The sequence below is a fragment of the Harpia harpyja genome, chromosome 8, assembly GCF_026419915.1.
Source record: "Harpia harpyja isolate bHarHar1 chromosome 8, bHarHar1 primary haplotype, whole genome shotgun sequence".
In the NCBI taxonomy this organism is placed as follows: domain Eukaryota; kingdom Metazoa; phylum Chordata; class Aves; order Accipitriformes; family Accipitridae; genus Harpia; species Harpia harpyja.
In genome coordinates, this window is record NC_068947.1 from 19,718,937 (window position 1) to 19,731,658 (window position 12,722).

General features: G+C 41.0%; 1 protein-coding gene across 4 annotated transcripts in view; it reads left to right on the plus strand.

Annotated features, from left to right (window-relative positions):
* The window catches only part of APP (amyloid beta precursor protein), a 241,499-nt gene that overhangs the window by 44,892 nt on the left and 183,885 nt on the right, over positions 1–12,722 (plus strand). The window lies entirely within an intron of this gene.

Here is a 12,722-nt window from a genome sequence, read left to right on the forward strand (position 1 = left end):
TTGTTCTTTCTGGGCTAATCTTGAAAGAGTCAGCTGTAACATGTCTTCTGTCATCCTGCCATTATACTGAAATACACTGGGGCAGTCCAGAGTTATTGGTCTCTGTTGCACACTGAACCATTCAGAGTTTCTTAATAGAAAAAGTTTGCCTTCCAGATGAAGTCACAATGACTGATTTCATATTTGAGAGCAGAAGCTTATTACCCACTCGCTTATGTCCTAAGAACAGATTGTGGGTCTAGTTTTGTTTTGTCTCCATGCTGTGATAGCGTGATAACCTCGTACCAGTGTGTGACAATTTGAAAAGAAAATGTGGATTTCATGCCATGAAACAAAAGGGCACGGCTTGAGTCGCTTTAGTCCTTATGTCTTTCTATACCATCTCTGCGTTTTTTTAAAGCAGGGGCTGTTGCTTATTGCCATAGCAGTAGCTGTCTTGCTTCCTAAATGTCAAACCAATTCCTGTGAAAATGCTTCTTTAGAAAGCAAGATAATTCACTCTTCGCGTCTTCATTCCTGTCCTTTCACCCAATGATTGTTCCTTCTGTTGCTTTCAGTGTTTCGTTCAGTTTTTTCTGAGTTGGGGCTTTATGGTCTAGAATATTCATTTTAAGGAGGTGTCGTGGTTTAACCCCAGCCAGCAACTAAACACCACGCAGCCGCTCACTCACTCCCCCCCCACCCCCCAGTGGGATGGGGGAGAAAATCGGGAAAAGAAGCAAAACCCATGGGTTGAGATAAGAACGGTTTAATAGAACAGAAAAGAAGAAACTAATAATGATAATGATAACACCAATAAAATGACAACAGCAATAATGAAAGGATTGGAATGTACAAATGATGCGCAGTGCAATTGCTCACCACCCGCCGACCGACACCCAGCCAGTCCCCGAGCGGTGAATCCCTGCCCCCCCACTTCCCCATTCCTATACTGGATGGGACGTCACATGGTATGGAATACCCTGTTGGCCAGTTTGGGTCAGGTGCCCTGGCGCTGTCCTGTGCCAACTTCCTGCGCCCCTCCAGCTTTCTCACTGGCTGGGCATGAGAAGCTGAAAAATCCTTGACATTAGTCTAAACACTACTGAGCAACAACTGAAAACATCAGTGTTATCAACATTGTTCACATACTGAACTCAAAACATAGCACTGTACCAGCTACTAGGAAGACAGTTGACTCTATCCCAGCTGAAACCAGGACAGGAGGGTACTGTAATGTCTATTAAAATTGATTCTTTACCGGTAGCTTTGTCTTTTTACTAAGAGTATTAGTTTGTGAAATTCATAATATTTTTGTTTACCACTAACAAAAATACCAAACCTAACCTACTAGTAAGGTTTCAGAGGTTTCTTCTGGTTTTCTGTTGTCTTCTTTGATTTATCTAAATAAAATTGATTTATGAATAGTGAAATTATTGAGGGTGAGGAAGGGAATAAAAAGATGGAAGTAGAGAATCAGTGAATAGAAGTCCACAAGCTAGTAAGTCTTTATCTAAAGTTATAGAAAGAAATACATGAATTTACAGTAAGTAAGAGTAGAAAGTTTGGGGTGTTTTAAGGCATGAATAGTTCAGTAGGCTGGCAATGCAGTTATAAATGCTGCAGGTAGGGAAGGATTCCAGAACAAGGACTCGGAGCTGTAAATATCAGCTGAATGTCAGGTGACTTTGAAATTTGGGGTGCCATTAAAAAAAACAAACAAACCACCAACTCTTAAAAATAAAGGGAATAGGAAAGCAAAAGCAGTCAGAAGGTAGTAGCCGTATACTGTTAGATGACAAAGGGAATAATAACGAAAATTTTGACTGCATATAAGGAAAACATTCTTTGCCATGAGAGTGGCCCTGTGGTGGCTGTGGAGTCCCCATCCTTGGAGAGTGGGAGGGCTGAACTGGGCAAGGGCCCAAGCAGCTTGGTCTGGCTTAGATGTAAGCCCTGGTTGGAGCAGAGGAAGGTCTGGATGACCTCTATAGGTCCCTTTTAACCTGAATTTTTCTGCGAATCTGAAATTTTCTCCTGACTGGAGAAACAGAGGAGGGGAGACCTTCTGTTACTTGAGTTTTTAAGGATAAATATTTAAACTCCAGCGTGGTGATAGCCTTGATTTGTGTGCTTGACAGTTCATTAACTTAATTTTAGATGATCATGTCATGATTTTAGAATGTCTCTTTAGCTACAGTTAAAATCATAGTTTTAGGAGGTTCTGCCCTGTGGTGGGGCAAGGGGCTGGCAGATCTACTCCCTAAAAGTGGGGCAGGCATCTTACTAATTTTAGTTAATCTATGTTATTATGTGTGTGTGATTAAGCAGTGTGCTTTTATTAACTTGAAGTGAGCAATTCTGTGGTGTGTTAAAACATGGGAATTTGCCTAAAAAAACCCCTTCCGTTGCTGTGTTCACCAGTATGCTTTCTGTTTGTTCACGGGAAACTGCCAATGTCCTAGCTGTCCTGCCCTATCCTTCCCCCACACACCCCTGAGCTGCACAGTACACCTGGCTGTAGGACACTGGTGGAGAAGGGGCAAGCTGGTCTGGGATGTAAGAGCACGTGGCAGCACCGGGGCTCTGTCAGCAGCTGGTTTGGGGGTGGGGAAGGAATCATGTGAGCCCCCATTTTTTAATGCTGGTGAAAAATTCAGAAATAGATAGCAAATATTAGGAAGGTCAGAGCTGCTCACAGCAAGTTAAAACAAAAAGGCACATGGAAGTTGATCCAGCCCAGCAGTATGAAAAGAAGCTCCTAGTTCTATATGACTCTTCCCCCGTAGTCCTCCTTGTTTTCCCATGCCTCTGCGGCTGGGTCTGTAGCATGGTGGGTTTGGGCTTTGGCTTTGGCCAGGAAAGGGCACTACTGCTTTGCTTCTGTTAAACTTTCCCATGACCTGAGAAGAGAAACAGAAGAGTTGGATAAAAGCACCCACTTCTAACAAAGAAATGAATTTGTAGAGAAGTGCTAGTAAATGCAACTCAAACTGGCTTCTCAGCTTTGGGGAACCCCTTGTTGCTTGATCCTCCAAACATGCTTAGTATCCTGGGGGTAGCCAGTGAGGTGGTTTTTCCCTTGCCTTCTGCTGTTTACCTCGGCTGCAAGACAGAGCTTGCTATCAGGGAACGGGACAAATTTGCATTTTCCCATTAGCAGGAAGCAATAGGCATCAAGGCTGAGATGTGGTACCTCTTGAACTGGAATGGTATGCAGGTAAAAATCTCCGTTTTGATTACTTTTGCCAAGTACGACCTTTTCCTTCCTTCTTTTTCTCTCCTGTTTATGCTGCCTTTTTTCCCCAAAAGGAAGACTGCTTCTTCTTGGGGTGCATTTTTTTCTCAGTATAGGCAGAGGCTGAGCATATACTGTCTGCTCATCAATCAGACAGGTACTCTTCCTGAATCTATGTTCTTCATGCTCCCTGGCACCATGGCAGCTTCCTTAGTTCTTCGATCTTGCTATAGCAGCAGCTGTTAGTACCACTCTGCTGAGGTACTGACTTTTTTTCCCCAGCTCTGAGCAGAGCCCTGAAATGACAGGGAGCAAGGGAAGGTAAGATTCCCACCCCCCCCCCCCCCCCCCTCTAATGAGAAGTCTGTCCATCCTGTTTTTTGTTGCAGATGCCTTGTGTGGCTCTGTGCCAAGCATTGTGATTATGGCTGTAATGCAAGAGATGATGCTCTACTGCGGTAGATCCTGTAGAGTTAGCCTATGCACGCAGTTCCTCCTGCACCAGGGAAAGACCAGAAGGGACATACGGGAAGAAGCCAACTGGGCAGAAACTCAATGAGCAAGTACAGTGGAGATCTTGCTCTGTGGCTCCTTGGCTCTAAAATAATACAAAGTTAGTATATTTTATCGGGAAACTCCTCTTCACTCGCTGTTAATCCAGAATGATACTCCGTGTATTCTCTGGCTTTGTTTTCTTTCTGGAAGGTATCTTTCAAAAAATAAAAAATATCATCTCCCCTTTTAGGAGAACTTAAAAGTAGATGCATTCTTCTGCCTCCTTGTAAGCTGTTTTAAAAGAGCTTTTCTTGACAATGCAAGGCCAGATGCCTGGGTGGTGGGCAGAGCACTGGGCTGGAAGGTGCCTGATGTACAGAAGGACAGAGCAGAGAAGAGGTACTGGGAGCCTTGTATCTTTTCCTTGAGATTGTCATTGTTGCCTCTCCTCGTCCACTGCCAGCGTAGGTGGATTTTGAAGTCTCTATGCAGGAAGTAGCAGTAGAGGAGCATTGCAGGGGCAGAAAGGGAGGAATGGGAAATAAGCAGAACCGCCTACATGTTTTAAAGATTTATGTCGTTTGCTCTTGCTTTGCTTCTTTTGAGTGGGAGCTCAGTGCAGCACAGGAACTGTCTGAATTTATATTTGGACAACACATCACAGTTTAAAGATGACAAAGCTCAGACCGTACATTACTTATTTGAAAGCAAATGGAAGATACTTGAATACTGCCTTCTAACTTCCTTGACTTCAGTTAAACTCTGCTACTGAAGTCACAAGAAGTGGTTCTGGAAGCATCCATCTTCTCTGCCTTCAAATCTGCATGTTTTCCCATGTTCAGCCTAAGCTGGTGGCTCTTCTTTTTTTAAAAATATAGCAAAATCAAGCTTTCTTGGGTAGAATGAGATGCTCCTTAGAGAAATACAATTTACTAGTGGTTTCTTTTAATGTCAAACTAGCTAGCATTCCACTATATTAACTGTACCTGGTACTGAAGAGTAAAATGGCATGGGCCTGATCTGCAAACAGCTGTCAAATGCAAATGCTGCAGGTGCTAGAGCAACATTGCATTAATGTAAATAGAGTGGTTATGCCTGTGTATGTGCCAAAATCATTAACATATTGTGAGTGTACTAGCTGACACTTCAAATCAAGCCATTGGTCAGTCTAGTCCTGCTGCTGACACTGCAGTACCGGCTGTTTCAGAGGGATGTTGGAAAAAAACCTGCCATACACAATTACTGGATAACTAGCCCCTTGGGGAAAGTTTCTTCCTAACAACGCCTGATGGGTGGTTAGCTAATGCTCTAAAACAGTTGGGGACAGCTGCTCCTGGATTTTGGTTTTTGTTGTTTTGTAGAAGAAACTGGGTACCCCCAGCCCCACGTGTTCAAGCGCTGGGGCGGCATATTACTATTGAAGGAAGGTGTGTTTCAGAGGCTGGTCAGCCCTTGTCTTGCTAAACAGGTTTCATAAAACCGATCTGGAGCCTGCACTTTGGCAAAGTATGTGTTTTCAGTCACATGAATATGCGGAGTAGGAAGTTAATCTAGGTGTGCTCAGTTCCCTGTTTAAATGGAATGCATGTTCAGATGGAAGATACTGGTGTATGTTTTACTATACTAGCAACTTTGAACAGCTACTATGTGCTGAATTTTATGTCTAGTAATTAGGATACATCCGAGTTCCTTGAAGGACTGAAATTATTTTGGCATCTGTGCCGAATTCAGTGTCCAAAATGAATTGTAAAAATAACACTCACAGCTGGCAAAAAAATTCATTTTGTTCAGTGCATGGTTTTTTTCCCCCACTTTGTTTAATTTGGAGGTGCTCATTTCCATTTCAGGTATGCATGGAACTGGGTTTTTTGGTTTGTTCTTTTTTCCAAGACCAAACCAAAACTATAGCAAAAAACCTAGTTAGGGCCTGGATATTGCATGCGTGGTTGAGCAGATGGAGTGTAAACCTGGGAGCCTGGTGATCTAGCTGCACCTTGTAATCAGCAGCTGGTTCTCTGTGTGATTTGGCTAGATGCTTAGAATCACTTTCACATGTAGAGCGTATGTTGGCTTTGGCAGGTGTTACATCTGACATCTCTGAAACCACATCACGACTGCTTGGTTTCTTTTGTAAAGTTGTGATATGTGTCCACTTTCTTTCTAAACACCATGAAGATCCATGAGCATCTTGCACTGGATGTGTATTTCTTACAGAAGTCCTCCCCAGAAATAAAAAAAAGAATTATAAATGTGTGCTACTATGCTCTTAACTATGTCTTTGTGTTATGTGGAGCAGAAAATAGTAGGGTAAATTCAGGTAACAGGTAATTCATTATAACTGTTGACAGAACAGTGTTGACATTTCTAATCTCTAATCATAATACTTCTAAAAATTATCTTGTCATTTTCTCCTATCTTCTGTGTTTATGCCATGTGTTTAGGTAAGTTGCTGGTGAAACCGAAAGCTGCTCCTTAGCCAGACCCAGTACAAGCTGGAATGTGACCATAATAAGGCCTTGACATTAATTCACCCCACAGCCCCCAGCTTCAAAGCAGTCCTCAAGTCCCCTATTTTGTACATGAGCCAAAAAGGCCATCAGACGACTGTCCCATCTTCATTTTTATTTACTTGCTTGGCTCCCTACTGCCACCATCTCTGATAATCCTTCTGTGCTTGTTGCCCTGGGGCCCACGCCAGGCAGAATGAGGCAGGCAGGCAGGCAGGACTGATGGCAGTGGTTCCCTCCCTCTCTAGTCTTTGTCCTTGTTGAGAGCTTCTGAAGATTTTTTAAAGGGTTTGTTGAACTGCCAGGGATGCCAATGATTTTAAAAAGGAAAACAATAGTTTTGCCTTTTCTTCTGAGAAGAGAATTTGAGATGTGATGAAAATGGTCTTGCTGCTTTGATAATGGTTTCTCTCCATGTTACCTTGTCATTTTAATCCTAATATGAATTGTTTTTATCTAGGCTGCATAATGTGCTCTTTCTAGTTTCTCAAACCAAATAGCCACTGTATTGAAGAAGAAAATGTATTTTAAGCCTGTACTACTCTAAATTCAGCAGCCTAAAAAGCTATACATTTTGCTCTGAGGAAAATGATTCGTTTAATGAAACACCATGGAAAACATACAGATTTTTGGCAGCACAGATTGTCCTTAAAAACAAATTACATTTTCAAGAGAAATGTTTGTTGGTATATTCTGAGATGTGTACAGTCATGCTTAAAAGTTTGGGTGAACAGTATCTTGGCACTCTCTGCATTGATTATTGAGGTCTTTTGTTTTACTTGGCTTTTGGTCCATAGCAAAAGTTGAATTAGTTCACTCGGTCTGCCAGTGCTTAAATCTCATTCGCTTCAGTGAAGGCTTAGATTTTGGAAAGGCAGGGTCTACTACTGATGGTATATTTATCTTGCAGTTAAACCTCAGTATGCTCACCATACAACCTTCTTGAGAAAGAAGGTTGGTCTTTTTAGCCCAGACTGTAGTCTGCCATTTAAATGTATTTCAAATCAAGTGACTAATAAAACTTGGAGCCTATGTTGCAAGATAATGCCTGCCTTTCTTTTGTTGATCATAAAAAGGTCCCCTCTCATTTTTTCCCTACACAGACCATTTTGCATGTCTCAAAGAAATGAGATGAAAAACATCAGGATCTCAGTAGGTTGTTGCTTTTATGATAAATTTTTCAACTCCTTTTGAAGTAACGTTTTCTTTATGGAAGGGGGGTGCTTCTGCTTTGAGGCTGAGGGAGGAAAAAGGATGAAAATGGATGAGGATTGTCTGCATAAATAGATATTTAGGTAAATGTGTATTGCAGTGTTTAATGAAGCTGCGATGCTGCATTTTCCCCTAGATTAGTTTTGAATTTCACAGATGTGATGGACTAGATGAATGGCTCAACTTAATCGGCGGGTTCCACCAGCATAGTGTTTGTGCCAGGAATACGATTGCTGCTTCTGCCCTCTAAAATACGTGAATGCAGTGGCTGTATGCAGGGTAGTCCTATTGCCTTTCTTGGTTCATAGTTGAACTAGCAGACAACCATTTAACATGTGATCAAGATGTCAAAAGAGATCTGCTAAATTGGAGATATAAAAGACTAGAAGAAAATGTTTTATATTATCATCAGGATGCTGTGCTCTGTGCTTGTGGTTTGCTCCTTAAGGTTACAAAAGGACCGGCTAACCACGCTTCCACAAGTCTCCCTGCGTGCCTAGGGAAGGAGTGAAGCTCGACAGGCCCCACTCTTGCCCTTGCTGAAGCCCAAGAAACTTCTGAGAGGGCTGTGTAGCATTGGATGTGGTCTGTAGAGATGTTACCTCTCCTGTACCTGTGATGTTGCATGGAAGGTGTCCTGGTGGGGGCAAAACAGCGGACCTCTACTACTGCATTTCACCATTCTTTTTTCCTTCTTACATACAGAATTATCATAGTAAGTTGTCTGCTATTTTCTTTACAGATACATCTCCCAAACATCTTACACTGTGTAATTCTGAGATGGACTGGTAGCAGCTGTTACTTTAATAAATAATATTATAAGCCTAAGAGGTAGTAGGCATACAGTGTGATGATTACCTTAAGTAAAGAAAAATCTATTATAAATATACAGCTGTTATGTATCAGCCCTTTTGAGGAGGAAATATCCATGCTAATCTACTTTCTTTTCCTCTACCTTTTCAGACCATGCTTGCATGAATACTTCAGTCTGGCACAGATCTATCCCACTTTTGCTAAAGGTCATCCTGGGTCCTCTAACTCCTGTCAGTTTCCACTGTGATGCAGTTTTTATTCTTAGGGGGGATGTTTTCAGAGGTAGGTCAGTTCCTTGATCCAGCTTCTGTGTTAGCACTGGCTTGTGGAGATGTGCTGGCAGTAAATGGACAAGGGTCATCCACATCCCTTAGGGATGGCTCTATAGCTTTCCTGTGCTATATCTTATTGCTTTTTCTTGTGGTGGTAGTGTTACTCTCTTCTAGGTGTTTTCTTTCTTTTACTTTTTTGGATAGGGCAGGTTTCTTTTTTCTCTCTTCCCTGCCCTATTTCACCCTTGTCCATCTACTTTGAAATATATGGAAATCATAAATACTGACTACAGATGTGTTTATTTCACTATAACAGTGTTTATGAAGCTTATTACTAGCAGACAGTAGGCTAATCTGTCTAGATTGGTAGCACAGGATGGGTTCATGTTCAGAAGTCTGTCTTTGCAAGTAAAAGGACATGACACACATATTTTTAGTTGTCAGTTCTGCAGGCAAAAACGAAAAAGGGAAAGACAGTTTCTCTTGCTCCGTAGCTTTGAAGCTGTCAGGAAGGTGATGCTTGCTTGAATTCATAGCAGGGCAATGCCCCAAGGTCGGATGGGGGAAATATTTCTTGATTTCCGGGACATTCCATTTTTTCCCCAAGCAGTTTATTACCACCACTTTCTAATTCATATGGTGGCATTATCATCCCATTAGCTTTTATGCAATTAAAATTATTATGTAGTACTGTATTGAGTGCCTGCTTTAATCTTCCAAATACTGTGTACCTCTGGCTAATAAAAAATCCCACTGATAATCTGTTTTTACAGATGTGTGCTCCTTACAGAAAATTGTTCTAGATGGTTTTGGATTAATTATAATTTATAATCATGGAGAGGTTTCTGAACATCTGGCCAATTATTGATGGTGTTATCCACCTCTTTATATACATATAACATGTTATTTTTAATAGTTTAAACAGAATTTTAGCTGATAATTTTTTTTTCATTTTCTTGACTAGGGTGAGATTTTTCACTGAAGGGGTGTTATTGCAAATTGCTAATGAAAAAGTTTGAAAGGTGAGGATTTTAGATTTTTTTCAGAGCTCTTGAGGCATCTGGCTTAATGTTGAGACTGAAAACAGCATTGGATTTAAGGTCCCTAAGACTATTCCAAATTGTAGTGAGGCCTTAAGGTGAATCCTTGCTAGGGAAAGGGAAAGTGTCCTCTTTAGCTAAGGCGGGAGCTTCTTCTAGAAAGGTACTGTGTAGTGTTTAGAAGATGCATCACAATATCTCTTAAAACACCAGCTTTGTATTTTGTGGGTGTTGATAGCTGTTGCATATATGAACACAAAGAAAGGAAAATCACTTACACAGTAATGACAATACCATGTTTAAATTTTTTCATCTGTCTGGATATGAATATTGAAACATGAATACTCTTAATCTGGATATGAGTAAATATGATCTGATACAAAATTTTTTCTCGCCAGCATAGTTTCTCATTCTATAAATATCATTGTAGGTCAGAAAAGCACTGACCCCATGGAAATTTAATGATATGCAAGATGTCCAATTCCAGGTGTTTTGAAGAAACTGCACAATGTTTCCATTAGAATATAAACCAATGCAATTTAATTTATTTGGTTTTTATCCTAAGTCATATGTCTTCTTGAAGAACAGTGATAATTAAGCATTTATAAACCACCTAATTTCCTCCGTTGATTACTCAGTTGTTCCACTTGGCCTGGGAAGACAGCTCTGCCAGAGTTGTGGTCAATAAATGGCTTCTTTGTAAATTCAACTTCTGAGTTGCAACATGGGAAACTATCAGCAGTATCAAGATCCTTTAGCATTTTTTTGCTTTTCTTTGTTTGAGCTAATTACAGACTACCAAAAAAAAAAAAAAAGAAAATTTGATTTTGATGAGTATTTCTTTAAACATCTGTGAAGTGTTGCAGCTAACATTATTTGTCCAAGTTCCCATGCAGCTTGGCAAGTCTGTGCACTTCATGTAAGAGGTAAAAAAAAAACCAGAAGGGATCATCCAGGAAGCAGGATTTACATCTATGCTTCTAAACAAGGAACCGAAGGGGATTTGATAAGACTGACCTTACTAAAGCTAAACTTGTAATACCATGTAAGTTAATATGTGTATACTTTTTTGTATTATTAGAGGACATTGTCATAGAAACTCTTATTTTGAGGTATTGCTGAGAACACATTGGTGGGTATGTTAATGGGCAATTACTTGCTGAAGTCTGGACGATGGCTTTTAAGATTTTGGTGCCAGTATCGATCAGAGCCGCTCTATTGAGCAGCAGTGTGATGTATTCCTATCACCGTTTCATTCCTCTGCCCCAGGCATTTCATACAAGAACATCTCTCTGGTTTGGAGCTTGGAGCAACATGGAGGACCAAGAAGTCTCCTATATTCAGCCAGGTTTGAAGTTCCTGAATGTCCCCACTTTTGCATACTTTCAACTTCAGCATCTTGAGCTGTTGTAGCTTAAGATCTGTAGCAAGAACAAACAGTCTTTCCTATGAGACGGTCAGATTGTGCAAGCTAATTTTGGAGTTTTTTACCAAACTAACAGGAGTGCTGCTACGGAGCGGTTTAGCAGAAGTGTTGAGCTTAAGCGGTACACGTTGTTGCAGAAAGTCAGTTTTCCTCCCCTCTTCCTCCTCATTTCTGCTCTGCCAGATTTTAGCATGTGTCTGATCTTGCTATGAGGAAATTTAGGGAGCTGAACTGGCACAAAGCTAACCCCCGCAAACAAACAGAAAAAAGGACAAGATTCTCTCTCTGACCCTGCTCACCAAGGGTTAGATGAGCTGGAGTGCTAACATGGGAGAGGTGGAAGGGGAGGGTGGGACTTTGCCTTTTTATGACAGCTGACCAGAGGATAGCTTTGCTGTGGTGTTTGAACAGCCTGTGAAGGAGAAGCATTTCAGATATTTCTGAAGGCACTATGTCTTCCTGCCTCTTGGTCCTATGTGTTTTCAGAAGAACACATCCAGTTAATACCTGAATTTCCCCAGCAAGTTTTCTCTGGCAATAGACAATGTGAACAGTTTAAATGGGGAAAAAAATGGATGTTATTAGGCCTATAAGACAGATGTCAAATCAAGCCTATAATGAAGAGCAGGCCACATGTTAATCAGAGATGCAAATGTGGCTCCTTAATTTAATTTTGGGCAGCAGTAGGAACATAAATGGAGAGCAAATAGATCCAAAATACCAGAATCTGTGCAGAAAAGGAGAGAAAAGAAGGCAGGTGAAAATAAAGAAATGTGAACAAGGCTGGTATTTTTAGACGGGATGATGACAGGCAGGGCAGAGGAGAATTGACAGATGAATGAAAGACTAAGAAATTTGATGTAATGCAGTATCCTTGTAGTGGTTATCTGATCTGAAATTTAGTTTTCTTGGGTCATTTGCTAAACTATTCTTCCACAGGCCTGCCATAAGTATTTTGAGAAAAAGGATATGGACCCTCCATCTCAAACATAGTCCTAACTGCTGCTGGTTTTGCTGTTGCTTTTGTTTCTGCCAGGGTTTTGCAACTGGAGGTGAAGGAAGAGCAGCTGCGCTCAGGAGCGTGTCTCACATGCTGTTTTCTAAGATTACGGTTCTTTCTTGCAGTTGTTTAGCAAACTAAAATCCTGTCTTAAGCATAAGGCAGAAGTGGATTCAATATTTGCAAATTAATGGGATGTATTAATTTATCACGTTGTGTAGCCATGTCAGAATTTCTTGTGGAAGCAGCTCTGGCCTGTCTTATGGGGTGTTAGAGGGTCAGCCTGGTGGTTCTCACACGGCTGCAGCAATAGATTGATGCAAAACTGCTCACACTCAGCTAAGAGTTTGATACAGTTATTTGAAGTCTCTGCAAATCCTTACATTGACTTTGCTGCTTAGATTAGTCTTTGGAGAAGGAACTTCGGTCTAGTGTAATGTCTCGCTTTCATGAGTACTAAAGAAATCAAAGCTTATCTCTGAAACAGTTACCCTGCTAAACAACAGAAACTGCTAAGCCACAGAGCGCAGTAATAAGGTAGATTGCATCATAACATAATCCTGAAGATAAGAGCATTTAAAGCTTTGATCTGCTTTTTTTGTTTCCGAAAGTTTCAACAGAAGTGTAGGTGGGGTTCTGCAAGGTGAGAAGTAATCTCTCTCTCCCAGGATGAGCCAAGGCAATATGGAGTGTTAAGGATTTTTTTGTTTCTTCTTTCTTCACCAGTTTGAAAATCCTTT